Genomic DNA, 14,205 nt, shown 5'->3' on the forward strand with positions numbered 1-14,205 from the left:
CAGGCGATGTAGCCATCAATTACTTGTTTTTTTAACAGATATTACCCTTGTTTGGCAAATATCAGCAACTAACTTTGAGGAATTATATACTGTACTCATTTCTGAATAATTTTTGAGCTAAAAAAATTGTCTACTTTTCTTGGAAATCTTGTACTGGATTTTAAAATCAAAACCTAAATTTGAAGACATCTGCTCTCTACACCTGGATATTGTAGTCATCAGCCTTTCAAAGTATTTACATGTTTCCTTAATCTAAGACAGTACTTGAATATTATATTTTTTCATCGCAAACCCAATTTTCTGTCTAGTTGGTGTACCATAATATTTGAGGCTATCTACAGGTTTTTATTATTTTTTTCCATCTTGAATACAGCGAAAGGATTTTATTTTGAGGAAGCTTGAATTCGGAATAACAGTCAATGCTTTTGATAATACAGTAATATCACTGAACATTTCAAATTTTGACAGCAGCAAGTATACACTATTTAAGAGGTTATTGTCCATGTTAAATACCCATATGCATGCATTCAAATCCATGGTCTGGACCAAAACACTACTTTGTACCAATGAGAAAATACTTAAATTGGTTGACCTCTCACAATTCTGAGAGTTTGAAAATGCCTCTCTCTGAACGTAGCTCTCCAACAGCATCCAGTATTCGAAGCAAAAGCCCCATCAGTAACGCCGTTGCTCCACCATTCAAGCGAGCCAGGTTTGTTCACTATTTTTCTTACAACTGCGAAATACATTTTCTTTTAACTCATTTCCCTATATTGATCTGTGTTAGCCATTGAACTGAATGTAATTCTATGCTTGGTACATATTATCACAGTTATAAGGTTGATGATGGTGATGATTATCACGATCACGAAATTCGGAAACATGCTAAAATGAGAAAATCTACAATTATGCACACAATACAATTGAATTTCATGACAGGAAATTCATGAATTCACCTAGCGTATCATTATCTATTTAGTCTTCACTAATTATAAAGAAAATAAGATCTGGAGAATTAGGAAGACCAGAAAAAGCCTAAGTTAAGTTACTACTACGGCCTATCTCAATCACAGAAAACAATAAAAAATAGGAAATTAAAATATAAAATTTATTTAAAGTATTATTTTTCAAATTCTATTCACTACATAGTTTTAAAATACAGTTGAAGTTATATATGTTTTTATGATGCTTTGTTCTGTGTGTTTTATAATTACGGGTAATATAATATAATTATAATTCATTTTAAATATTGTTACAACAATCTGAATGAATTTATTCTCTAGTATAATATAATTATTAATAACATATTATTATATTAATTTTAATTGTGATAGATTTTGTAGTCAAGTTGTAGATGTTGTAGTAGCCTCTATAAAAATGTAGGAATTTATTGTTTTCGGTGTCTTAGGTTCGAATCCAGTCAAAACCATTTTTTTTTCCCCGGATGATTTAACAGTCCCAATTCCTAAGCCTTTTTACGAGACTCAGTTTATTAATCACAACGGGACCCTTTGGGAAAATGGTAGGTTGATACTGAACAGGTCCCTCAGTACAAATAAGAAATCAATTTAAAGAAATAATTATTGTTTTGTTCAAGTTATTTCAACTGGTTTCTAATTTTATATTGAAATGACTACACATGGAATGTTTTTAATTTAAACTAAAAATTAATGTACAGTACTCCAAAAACCAGCGATTATTTTTTTAAAGCAATCAATGGAGTATAGGCCTATTATTGTTATTTTGCTTTGAATATAATAATAATTTATATTTCATTACTTTCATATTTCTTAAATATAATGTCTAAAAATAGTTCAGATGATTAAATATATTGTCACTATGTCAGGAGAAATAGACAAAAGATTATATACTGTGTTTGTATGTACCTAAATTTAATTGCATATATATAACTAGATAATTACTTTCAGTAATCCAGAAAAAGGACATATATAGATAATCAAATTTTATTATAGTTTCTAGGAATTGGAAAGAGATACTCAACTGAATTCTATTTATTTTTTTAATTGTGGGTGAAAGTTTTATTTCAGAAGTAATTATCTACTTTTTTATTGCATCTTCATATAACTTTTTATTTATAGTATTTTTATTTTCAGAGTATTTGTATTGTTTTTCATATTTTTCATAGTCACAGTATCCTAATTTTGGTTTTGTTTGATTGTTTTAGGTTGTGGACTTGCTGTTGATTAAAATTAAAAATTTAATAAAAATTATACATTATATATCTTGGATATTATATATTATATGATTGTACAATACTATAACTAGTACTGTTCCACACTCATGCTTGTGAGTAAAGGCAGTTGCCTCAAAACAAAGTCAAATTCGTTATGAAGTCCCCAGTGGATTAGTTAAACCATTTGAATATTGAGCAGGAGACTCGATACTTGAAATTTTGCTATAGACCTACTTTTACTCTCATAGTTATACTATACAATGTATTGTATTTTTTCTATATAATAGTGTGGTAGAATATAGTATAGGATAGTAGGAATATAGTATTAATTAGCATTGTATAGTTTAATATAGTATAATTAGTATAGTAGTAGAGCAGAAAAATGTATACACTCCTATACTATGGCTCTTGTTACAACTCAAGTTCTCTTATCTCTTACCTAATATCATTTGTAGGGATGAATACAATACGATACATTTTCTATTGTTTTTTTTAAACAAAATCACTTAAATCTAGTAATATTCCAGACAGATAATCAAAATGAATTAAATAGTAATACTATAAGCTAGCATTGTGAAGATCCAGATATATTCATTCTTATCTTGACTCGGCTATGAAGTGTTCTTACCATTTCTATATTTCTTTCCTCTTATTTTGTTAAATCGAAAAGATGTCCTAGTTATACATATACATCTTAAGAAAACTTAAGGTTTAACGCACTTAGTTTTCAAGTGGTAGTTTCCATGCCATTTGCAGTAAGTTTCTAAATAAGTCTTTATAATATGGATTAAATTTAATACAGTATAGACTACATCAAAGATTGGTCATATCAATATTAATGTTGTTCCATATATACCTATATATTTATTTTTTCTATATTATTTGTGTATAAAACTTAAGAATATATAAATATATATTTTATAATACAAATATAATAAAAATATTAATAAAACTATTACTTGGTATATTTAAGTACATTGAGATGTTTCCAGATGTTAAGAGTTATATAAGAAATGTATTATTATTATTATTATTGTTATTGTTGTTATTGTTATTATTATATTATATACTGTATACTTTCCATAATTAGATATATTTTTTCATCTTGTTAGAATGTATCATGTGTGTAACAAAAATCCTCAAGCGAATACAAGCAAAAAAATTAAATCACACCAAAAACTATGCCTGTAAATGGAATTATCATAACGAAGTATAGTTACTAAGAAACTAATAAACGAAATGACCACAATGCCTGCACTGGTGATCATCTGCTTAGTACCGTATTGACCGAGTCAATTACCTAGAAAAATATGAGAGGATATATTAGCTGGTATGTAGATTGCAGTATGTAGGCCTCTAACTTCAGAATTGTTTTTGTGGTGATATTGTCTCTTAGTGGTTACCTAAACTGAATATTTGAACATTTATCATTTCTTATTTCCATGAAATTTATATTTAGTGAACGACTCACATCCATTAATTACCAGGAACCTTCATGATTTTATCATCATTGTCATAATCATCATTATCATAATTAGGATTCTTCATTTACCACAAAAGTATTCAGTGTTCTCCCAATTGAAACACTGAGGCTGAAATTGCCAAAAAATTAAGAACAAAGTAACAAATTGAGGCTGAGGTAGGTTTGACTCCGAAATACCCTCTATTATACAGTACAGTAATATACTGTTGTATAAATAATAATTTTTCACGTTTGAAAAGTGTGTAAAATTAAGAACAAGATAAGAACATTTTGAGTCTGAAATAAGAACACTGAGCCTGGGCAAAATTTTACTGGTTCTTATTAAAAAAGAAGTGTATTCACTGCTAGTTGAAATTATGTTATATTGCCATCATCATCATCATATATCATCATCGTCATTATCAATATTTCTATATTCGTTACCAACATAAACTTCTTCATACCATACTATCTTTATCATCATTATTGTTATCATCACAGTTATCCCTTTTGAGAGTGGTTTTTAAAGACTTGAAAAAACAACACCACATATATTCATAGCCTAGGTATAGATTGGAATGGTGTTCATTTATTGAAAGAAGGCCAGCCTAGACTACATAGGCCTAATCAGTGGTTTTATTATTTTACAATCTCAAAATTTTTACTGGTTGGCCAGTTCTATTTACCAGTGAAATTGATGGAAAAATGGCTTCGGGAGAACACTGTCATTGCCATGTCATCGTCATCATCATCAACATCATCATCATTGTTATCATTATCATCAATGTTTTCACTACCATCATTATCTTTATTGATACCATTTCATTTCACTTTCAATATAAAACATAAAAAAGCGGTCACAAGTCGTGGCTCAAAAGCCAAATTGCATGTGAGCCTTACAATTTCGTAAATAATTAAGATAATATATACAAAATTTAATTATAAAAATAAATACAAGAATTGAAAAAATAAATACAGCAATTGATAATGAATATAAAAATTGAGACAATTTCTTTACCATATTCTTAACATCATTTTGCAAATAATTTTTAAACTACCATATAACCCATCTTCATAACAATAGTTAAACTATCTAGTTTATTGTCTCATTTTTTGGAATTTATTTACTTTTTTTTTATAAAGCATTTTAAATAACTGTTGTATAAAATTATACAGTATGATTCAGCTTTGTTTTTGACATCATAATTATTTCAAAGATTTATGAATTACATTTATTACCTGGAGGCCAACTGCCACTATTGATTATTAAATATTATATTATCACTTATAATTTATGTTTGTCTGCAGTATGACTCTTAATTATCTCATTATTTCTGCATGGCAACTAAATTTATTTATTCATTCATGGTTCAAGAATTTTAGCCTAGAGATCCTGAACATTTGTTTTATCATGTATGCAAATATATAAATTTGCATAAAATTTACATAAACTCCTTTGTTTCCACCACAAGTTATGAATGATAGCTTACGGTTAATATTCAAGATGAATATTCAAGATAAATTATTTGTGAAACAAGTTAATTTAAAATATGATTCTGTAGCAGTGGTCATTTTAAGGTCAACATCTATGAAATATATTTTGTTTAAATTTCTGTATTAATAACTTAATCCAGCATTGTTTTACATCACAAAATAGAAAAGTTCTTAACTTTCAAGGTCGTCATTGCTGTCTTCATCAATACAGCCTAAAAATGGTGTTCTGTGTTGCATTGTTGACACCATGTCAATAGAAAGGTGTTAGGCTAGCTGTGAACTTCTCAATATGATACAGAATCTCTTTTTAATGTCTTTTTGTCGTAGTGATGATGTCAGTATTCTTCAGCCTGCCCCATTATTATTGGTTTTTTTTTTATTACCTCTTCTTCTCAGGTGTTAGAGCAGTTTATACTGAGACCTAATCATAACAATGTTTTTTTTTTTAAATTCCTGTGCTATGTACAAAGTATTAAAACAATAGGTAATATTAATACTATTATCGATTAACAAAATATAACTGAAAATTATAATAAATATTGCAGATACTGTAATTTTTTATGTTTAATTTATTGATTTTATGTATTATCAAACAGTGTAAATAATAGGATCTATAAAACTATACAGAACAAGTAGAATAGCAGCTGTATTATACAAAGTACAGTAGACAAACATCTATAAATTCTGTATCATGGAGTAATTATTCGTTGAATATGAACAACATTCTAATTTTGTTTATATAATATAATAATTCACCAAAAAGGTACATGCTGGCATAAAGTGCTGTTATTAGAATACGAATTAGTCAGAGTTTGTCCGCTGCCGTCCTCGAATTGTCTTGGATAAAAAAAAAACTGCGGTTCCACATTATTGTACATTTCCAAGTGTGTTATTAGGAGGATTTTAATAGTGATTATTTATGCAGTACCATTCTCTAAATTCATAGCAAACCAAACAGTGGTTTGCCAACTACATTAATACTAGGAAGTCTAACAATTAAATTGGTATACACTTAAAATGGTTTAAGTTTTAGATTGCCCAGTAAACTTGTGCGATATACTGTACTGTATGTATTTAGGTGTTTTACTACTGCCATCATGTTCTAAAGATATACAGTAGGCCAGCTCAATTTATTAACCTACTGTAGTGAAAAATATCTAGTAAAATTAACTTAGATATATCTGAATTACTTTTTGTTATATATTTATTTTTGTAGCATTCAAATGAAAATTTGAAAATTCATAAATGATACCGATTCTGCAGGTCCTATACTTTGCAGACCATTAAATTGGTTTGTAATTTCAAGGATATCTCATAGTGTTGTCTGTAAACCAGCAAATATGAATTGTTACAGTGTGTGTCGCATTCGAAGTTGATAACGTATTGATGAGCAATTCGGTTTTTCAATTTATTTTTGTAAGGATTTTTACTTATTTTACGACTAATAGTAGATCTGTTTCTAAAATGTTCCCTAGACACAAGCCTGTGATAGTTGTTAATGCAAAACGGATACAGTATGTGTAGCTCTCTTGTACTTTTGTTATGACAAGGCTGCTCACTTACCTCAGAGGTTAGTAAAACTATTTGGAATCAAAATAATAAACAAATCATTAAAAGAACCTGTCTCTTTATATGTACTCATCATTTTAAAAGTTCAGTGTAAGACACTTCAGAAATGTTCATGACCTTGTCAATGGGGCTTTGTTAGGAATAAAAATGTGAACTCTTGAGGAAAAGACATAAAATGTAATTCACAGTGGAATATCCAAAGAAGGAGGAAAAATACAATAGTCAAAGGTAGTGACCTCCTTATGGGTATACAAACAATATAGTGCCCTTGTTGAAGTGTTTTGCAAGTGGTATTGCCTTGTCACCAGCACTGCAAACACTCATTCATACACAGTCCTGTCATGAAGGTTTTTCTATACCAATAGCTGTTTATGATGATCCCAATACTTAGACTACCATCAAGTCTTCACTCAATACAAGTATTTATGCATGTCTGGAAAAGAGGTATTTTCATAATTGTTATTCAAAACAGTAATAGTATACCAAGTTATTCCTATGCAATAATACATATTGTGTTACATAGGGTGCGTTCGGGCGAGTTTTTTTTGGTGTTGAACACGGAGTAAAAGCGGTAACAGCAATTTCTAGTTTTCGCCCGAACAGGTGTTAATCGCGGACCGCCTGCTGATATTCGCCGATAACCCAACGCTGCAAATTGCAGTGTTCTGGAGGATTAAAACTGGCCTATTTGCGCATGCGTTAGCAGCAGGGAGCATTTAATCCTATTTAATCCTTTTTTGATTGCTCTTTAATTGTTTCGGCATGCGTCAGATCTAAAGTTTGTTTACATTTTAATTCTCCCGATTCTTTTTACAGTTATTTTCCAAAAACAAAACTGAAAAGCTCGATAAAATAATATTTTCAACGGAGGGCTAGCCTAGAATCCAGATTGTTAATTACTCGCGTCCGCTTGCATACCGATCATCATCATGGGGCCACTGCTTATTTGTTTGACAATGGTAGTAATTTTCTTGTTTTATAAACAATTATTTGAAAGTTTATTCATAGTATACCCACGCCCAAAAGGCACACCTACTGCTATTTATTGGGAATTTGCAATGCTTTACAAAGTTCACTGATGAATGGTGCAGCTTTCTTTAGTCATTCCATCACTTGATCTTGAGAAAACAACACAATCGCGCCTGGATACCTAGCAACGTTGTGACAACTGCCGTTAGTTGGTAAAAATTCACCATTTTGAAATGGCAGTCGAAAATATGTCAAGTATTATTATTAATTACTGTATTATAAATTATGTTCGGGAGAATCGGGAAATGGATCGCGCGTTTATTTTTTGAGAGAGAGGCTAGAGGGCCGAGCGAGGAGGTATAAAAGGGGATTATGGGATAGAAGCTTGCATTTACATATTGACCCTAGGTTGTACATCCGAGGTTAATGGTTTTTCGAAAGCTGTGTTGTGTTGGAGTTGTGCACGAACAGGTAGACCACCCGCGGATACTTTTACCGGTAAGAAACTAGTAAAGGTTTTCCGGTTCTCGCCCGAACGCACCCATAATCTTTATGGTAAGGATGCTGGTTAAACTCCCTGCCTTCCATTCTCAGGGTCATTTGTTGAAGTCTATATACAGCACACTAGGTCTGGAGTAAAGGTATTTTTATACTTGTTTGTCATTGAAAACAATAGTAATATACCAAGTTATTCCTATGCAATAATATTTGTATTACATTATCTTTATGGTTTAATTTAATTGCGGGGTCCTGAACATAAGAATGTATCCAATAAATAAATCTTAATTCAAAGAGATGACAAATCAAAATATAAAGTATAATAAAATATATTATAGGCCTACATTGATATAAAAAGTATAGCAGATAAGTACCAGAAATTCATGTGGTGGAAGAAACTAGATACGAATGTAATTTGTATTTAAAAGTATTAATATTTTTAATTGTTTTTAAGGGATCAGGTAATTCATTCCACACTTCAGCACCTTGAAATGAGATATCACTTTGGCCAGTTACAATATTTAAATGCTCATAAACATAGTTACTCCTATTTCTAGTATTGTAATTGTGGATTGAACTAAAATTCTGAAAGTATGAACTAAAGATTAGAGGCAATTGATTAGACTTAAATTGAAACAAAAAGACAGCAACATTTTTTGTACGCAAATCAAAAATATTAAGCTCCCTGCCTTCCATTCTCTGGGTCTTATGTGAAGTTCTATAAACGGCAGGATTTTTTCTCACGCTTTTATGAAAATGAAAGTAATATAGTTTATAATGTGGATCATTAATTTGTCCTGTAACTGTGATACATTTTTCTACAAGCAAGAATGAATGTCTATGAAATTGGCAGTATAATCAGCTGTGAATAATTATTTAAGATGTTGCTTAATATAAGTTAAATTTATAATTAAAAGTGAGCAAAGTAGAATTCACATATAAATATATTTACATTTTTATAAAAACTTGGACATGTTTTTATATAAACAATTCATTATCATATGATTGCTATTGTCTTTCGCCATTGCGCATAATAATAATAATAATATTTTTATATTAATTGATAGTATGATTATAATGAATAATAATATAATAATCAATTGAACCATTCCATTCGATAATTGTATAGTAACATTAGTTATAATTATAATGTGAAAAATATATAAATTTTAAGTAGTTAGCTCATAAATATTTAATTTGTGGCATACAAAATATGTCTAATATTTAGAAAAAATGTTTGATTCCAATTTACATTGAATATATTTTCAATGGCAATTGTAATATTATTTGAGTTACTTTAGGAAATATCTAACTTACAGTATATTGTAACTTGGTAGAAGCAAACTTATATTTTTTACGTTTTACATACATTCTCCATACTCCAAAATAAAAAGAAAACCAAAACAAACAAAACAAAAACATACAAATCAAAACAAATAAAAAACATAGTTTACATCTTTGTATTTGGCCTGTATTTTTTAAAGATATTGATGTACACAAGATAAATGTATATTAAAGTTGTTTGATACCCATCCCTGCAATCACAATTCTTTCAGTTACTTTATAGAACGCATTTATCTGTTGGGCTACATGATTTGTTCGTGTTCCTCCTGGGAGAAAGTGCACACAAATTCAAACATTTATATCTCATTGTCAACAATAAGGACGTTTACAAGGCTTGCCATTCCTCTAGCAAGTGACCTAGAGCCATTATCTCCGCCATCTTCTCTGTAATATATCTAAGGAGGGACTGAAAGCATTAGGAAAATTGGACGGATTTGCAGGGGTTGAACTTTATTAGGCCACTGGGAAAAGGAATTTATCAAATTCCATTTTATACAAATACTGAATGTGGAGATTTGCATCTTGAAGACATTTGTACATCTCATCGTAGACTGGGTTATTAATGAAAGGGATTGCGGTTTTACAACTAAAGATGGATTATTTATTGTGTTATTTTAGTTAGTAATATACTTGCAATATAAGTTAGGTAATTTGACCATGAAATTAGTGGAATTTATGATGGAATTAAAAAAGAACTTTTTGATAATTAAAAAAGGATTGGAATGCATTATTATTTGTATGATAACATATAGAATTTGATATTTTGTGCTATATAAATCTTTCTTTATGAAATAAAATGATATAAAATATTGAGTAATGGGTTCTTTTCATAGACACTGTAAACAGTTTTAAGGAACTAGGCCATGTTGTCTGCATTATCAGATCTGCCTACCTTTTTCTGATTTGTTAAAATCTCTCTGTTGTTTTGATTTAGTTTGTCACCATTTTGGACTTGGACTATTCATTCTTGACAATATCCAAAATAAAGAACGAAACGTAGAGTAAATTATGGCCTCACGTCTGTAATTTTTCGGAGTTACCATACTCATAGGCCTGTAAGGTTTTCCTTTAAAAAAAAAAAAAAAAACATTTTTTTATAACTTTAAATTTGAATTTATGATGAATAATATAGTGCCTTTTACAATGCAATTTATAGACCTTATTAATGTGCTTGCAACAAGCCTAGACCATTGAGTTATTGATGCACCATATTCAAATAATTTAAAGTTGTTATTATATTTATCTACTGTATATGATTTTATTGATCCTATCAAACATTTATAATATATTCCCTATATTCATATTGTTACACTAATGTATTTATGATGAATAAAAAGTATAGCCTTGTTAGTCTGATACAGTATAGAACAATATAAAGTAAATGACAGCAGCACTTTTGAGACTAACAATATAGAATTTATCCTCTAGCTTTCGTCCACACAGTGGACCTCATCAGGAGACTGCGATAAAGTCTCCTGTTGAAATCCACTGTGTGTACGAAAGCTAGAGAATAAATTCTATATTGTTAGTCTCAAAAGTTCTGCTGTCATTTACTTTATATTGTTCTATATTATATTTAATATAGTATGATATCATTTTATTGTAATAGCAATAATTATATATTAATATATTTAGTATTTAATAATTACTACCTGAATTCATTATCATGGTAAAAGCAAGACCGGATATTCTATCCATTTTAATAAATTCATTAATTTGTGCATAAATAATTCTTGCAACATATTTTTAAAGATGATGATGATGATGAGATGGGTTTATTTATTATTAGATATTTATGTACAGTATTAAATGTATTCAACAATTATTTCATTAATGTCTACTTTAGTAATTCTTTTTGCTTGTCAAATATGTTTATAATAACATGATCAGATAATGATTCCCTCTATGATAATAAATTGATTAATATTTGCTTGAATAATTCTTGCATAAATAATGCTGATAACATGTAATTCCTCACGTACTATAGGACTTTATTTTGGTCGGGATCAGTGGACTGGAATAGGCTACATATAAATCAGTAATTTTGTATGTTTGATTTGCATACCTTTATTACTACATTAAGTACAAATCTTGATCAGTACATAATCTGGGTTAATATTCTTCTATTTTTTCATTTGGCCCTTATTCATTTCCTTTGGCCTTAAGTGTCCTTGTTATTTTCTCTTCCTATCCCAATTTAAAATTAATTCCGCTACCACTGTATTATGTTGTGTAGAAATTGACTTGAATATGATGGCTATGTATCCAAGCAGCTGAGAATGCCTCAAGTCTGTTTGCAGCTATCATGTCTTAAATCTAACTGCTTCAAAAAAGTGACACACAGTCTGTGAGAAAATACTGTCACTTGGTTATAAAAAAAGATTATTTAAAAAATGCTGTTCTGAGATTCATTAACCATCAACTGGGTTAAGTGCATTAAAAGACCACTTTTTAGTTGAATGACAAGTTTATGGATCTTATAGCACACAGCCCAGCAAACATTTATTTGCCATTATGAATGTTAAGGATCGTGATGATTTATTACTTAAGCACAATTCTACTTGTCCTCCAGATGAACTTGAAAAATCTTCATTCTAGGTCAAAGGTCAATTACCCATATATAAAATGGTACTAGTGTTCTGTACCATATAGGTGAGCTCAATGGTAAGATAAATCTTGTTGGTATTTCGGAGATGGTAAAGTAATAATATGAGAAATAAATTGGCTTGCAAATATTAACTTAAGAGAATAAGTTCATGGTAAAAACTTTCTCCAGCCACATCAATTTTATTGCTGTGATAGTTTGCTTGTTTCCCCTTCGGATTAGTTCTGTATAATAACATTTAAATAGAACCATGTGCCCAGAGGAACCTTAAGCATATGCCTATAAATATGCCAGCTCTATTTTAATCATTTGAAAAAACCCTCCTAGTTTAAAGGTACAGCAATGTTAAACTTGGAAAATTACTTTCAGTATTTACATTGCTCACTTAATACACTTAGTGATACTGTATTTACTCTGCTGACTAAAACTCTGCATAACCCTTCAATTGGCCTGTAATTAGGGATATTATTAATTATCAGTATATCATCAAAACTGTTTGATGTCTCATTTGATGTGTTTTTTTCCCAGACAATAGGCTATATCTAAATGAACAAAAGAGAGTCTATTTTTTCTTCAATTAAACATCAGGGCATATTCTTCATTTTAGTGGTATGTGTGAGTCTATAGCCATGAATTTTAAGATTTTCACTTTATCTTTAGGGATTTATCTTCTTGTTAAATTAAGGGATGTAACACTTGCCAAGCCATTTTTCAGGCTGTCAACTTCAGACGAACTTTCAGTTTTCAACCCCCTTTTCTTTGACACATTTAGCGTAGTAATTGATGAGAGTTGAGTACTGAGAATGTATATAAATAGTTCCGGTAGTGTTGGCTAAACTTTGGTAGTTTATGTTTGATATTATCAAAGTTTCCTGTCTGACAAGTCCCCAGAGCACTTCTTGTAACTGACCTCTCAATCTGTACAATATGTAGAAATATAATTCAATATCCATTTTGCAATTTGCTTGGCATGTAATACTTTCCTTTATCTGTCAAAATTAAATGTTGTATATTGTATCCAACTTCCCACTTGCAATTCATATCAACTCTATGAATACTATGTCTATGCACAATTTAGCCAAAAATTGCTGGCGAAAGTGCACTGTGTTTTTATGCTGTCAACCGCCCTTAATGATTATGGTGATAAACATTATATTGTAATTGAGATAATAAAAGCTAATGTATTCTTATTTTGATATTAGAGGCTTATATATTCATGTTTTACTATCATATTTCTAATTTGAGTTTAATGCATTTCATTAATAAACTCAAAAATCAAAAAATGCACCAATTTTATAAATGATCAAAGGCTGCCTCTAGTTAGTAGACTTTACTATTTGGAGGTGAAATGTTTTTTTCAACCTAGGCTAGGTCTGTGCTATGGTATACATGTGTAGACTGTACATGCAAATAGCGAGTGGCAGTTATAGCGTACTATAGTACAATGTACTTCCCTGCCATATATTAATCAGCTATCATTTTTTTCCCTTCTATAACGATGTGAACACCATAAAGCAGCGTAATTATCTCATTTTATCGACCGCTGTAGTCAGTGCCTGAATTACTAGGCCTACATCATTTTATGGATCTGGTTGTGCACATTAAATACATGTACATTAAATATTTCATGATTACCAAGTTAATTATGGGTGGCCAGAAAAATATAGCATTCAAACCTAAATAATTTGTGGGTCAATTTCACCACATTCTGAAACTTTTTTTTTAGGAATACCATACCATTGCATAATTTATTTTTGGTCCAGCTTTGTCATTGAGGAAATCAATATTTAATGCTTCTGACGACAAATATTATAAAATTCAACAAATTCAAAAACTTTAATTGTCCAAATTATATAAAAAAATATAATTGGAAATTTGTCATTTGAAACAAAAAATATAAAACCTTCATTTAAAATACATTGTGACAAAAGACAATAAAACAATTATTGGAGATATGACATCATGTGAAAATGTTAGATTTTTAGTTCCTATGCATGTAATGCAATAGGAACTATTGTAATCACTCTTGCTATTTCCTATGTTTTTTATTGTGTGTAGTGTGTATGTGTG

This window comes from Anneissia japonica, unplaced genomic scaffold, assembly GCF_011630105.1.
Source record: "Anneissia japonica isolate Jap-2015-1 unplaced genomic scaffold, ASM1163010v1 scaffold287736_len1891122_cov214, whole genome shotgun sequence".
In the NCBI taxonomy this organism is placed as follows: domain Eukaryota; kingdom Metazoa; phylum Echinodermata; class Crinoidea; order Comatulida; family Comatulidae; genus Anneissia; species Anneissia japonica.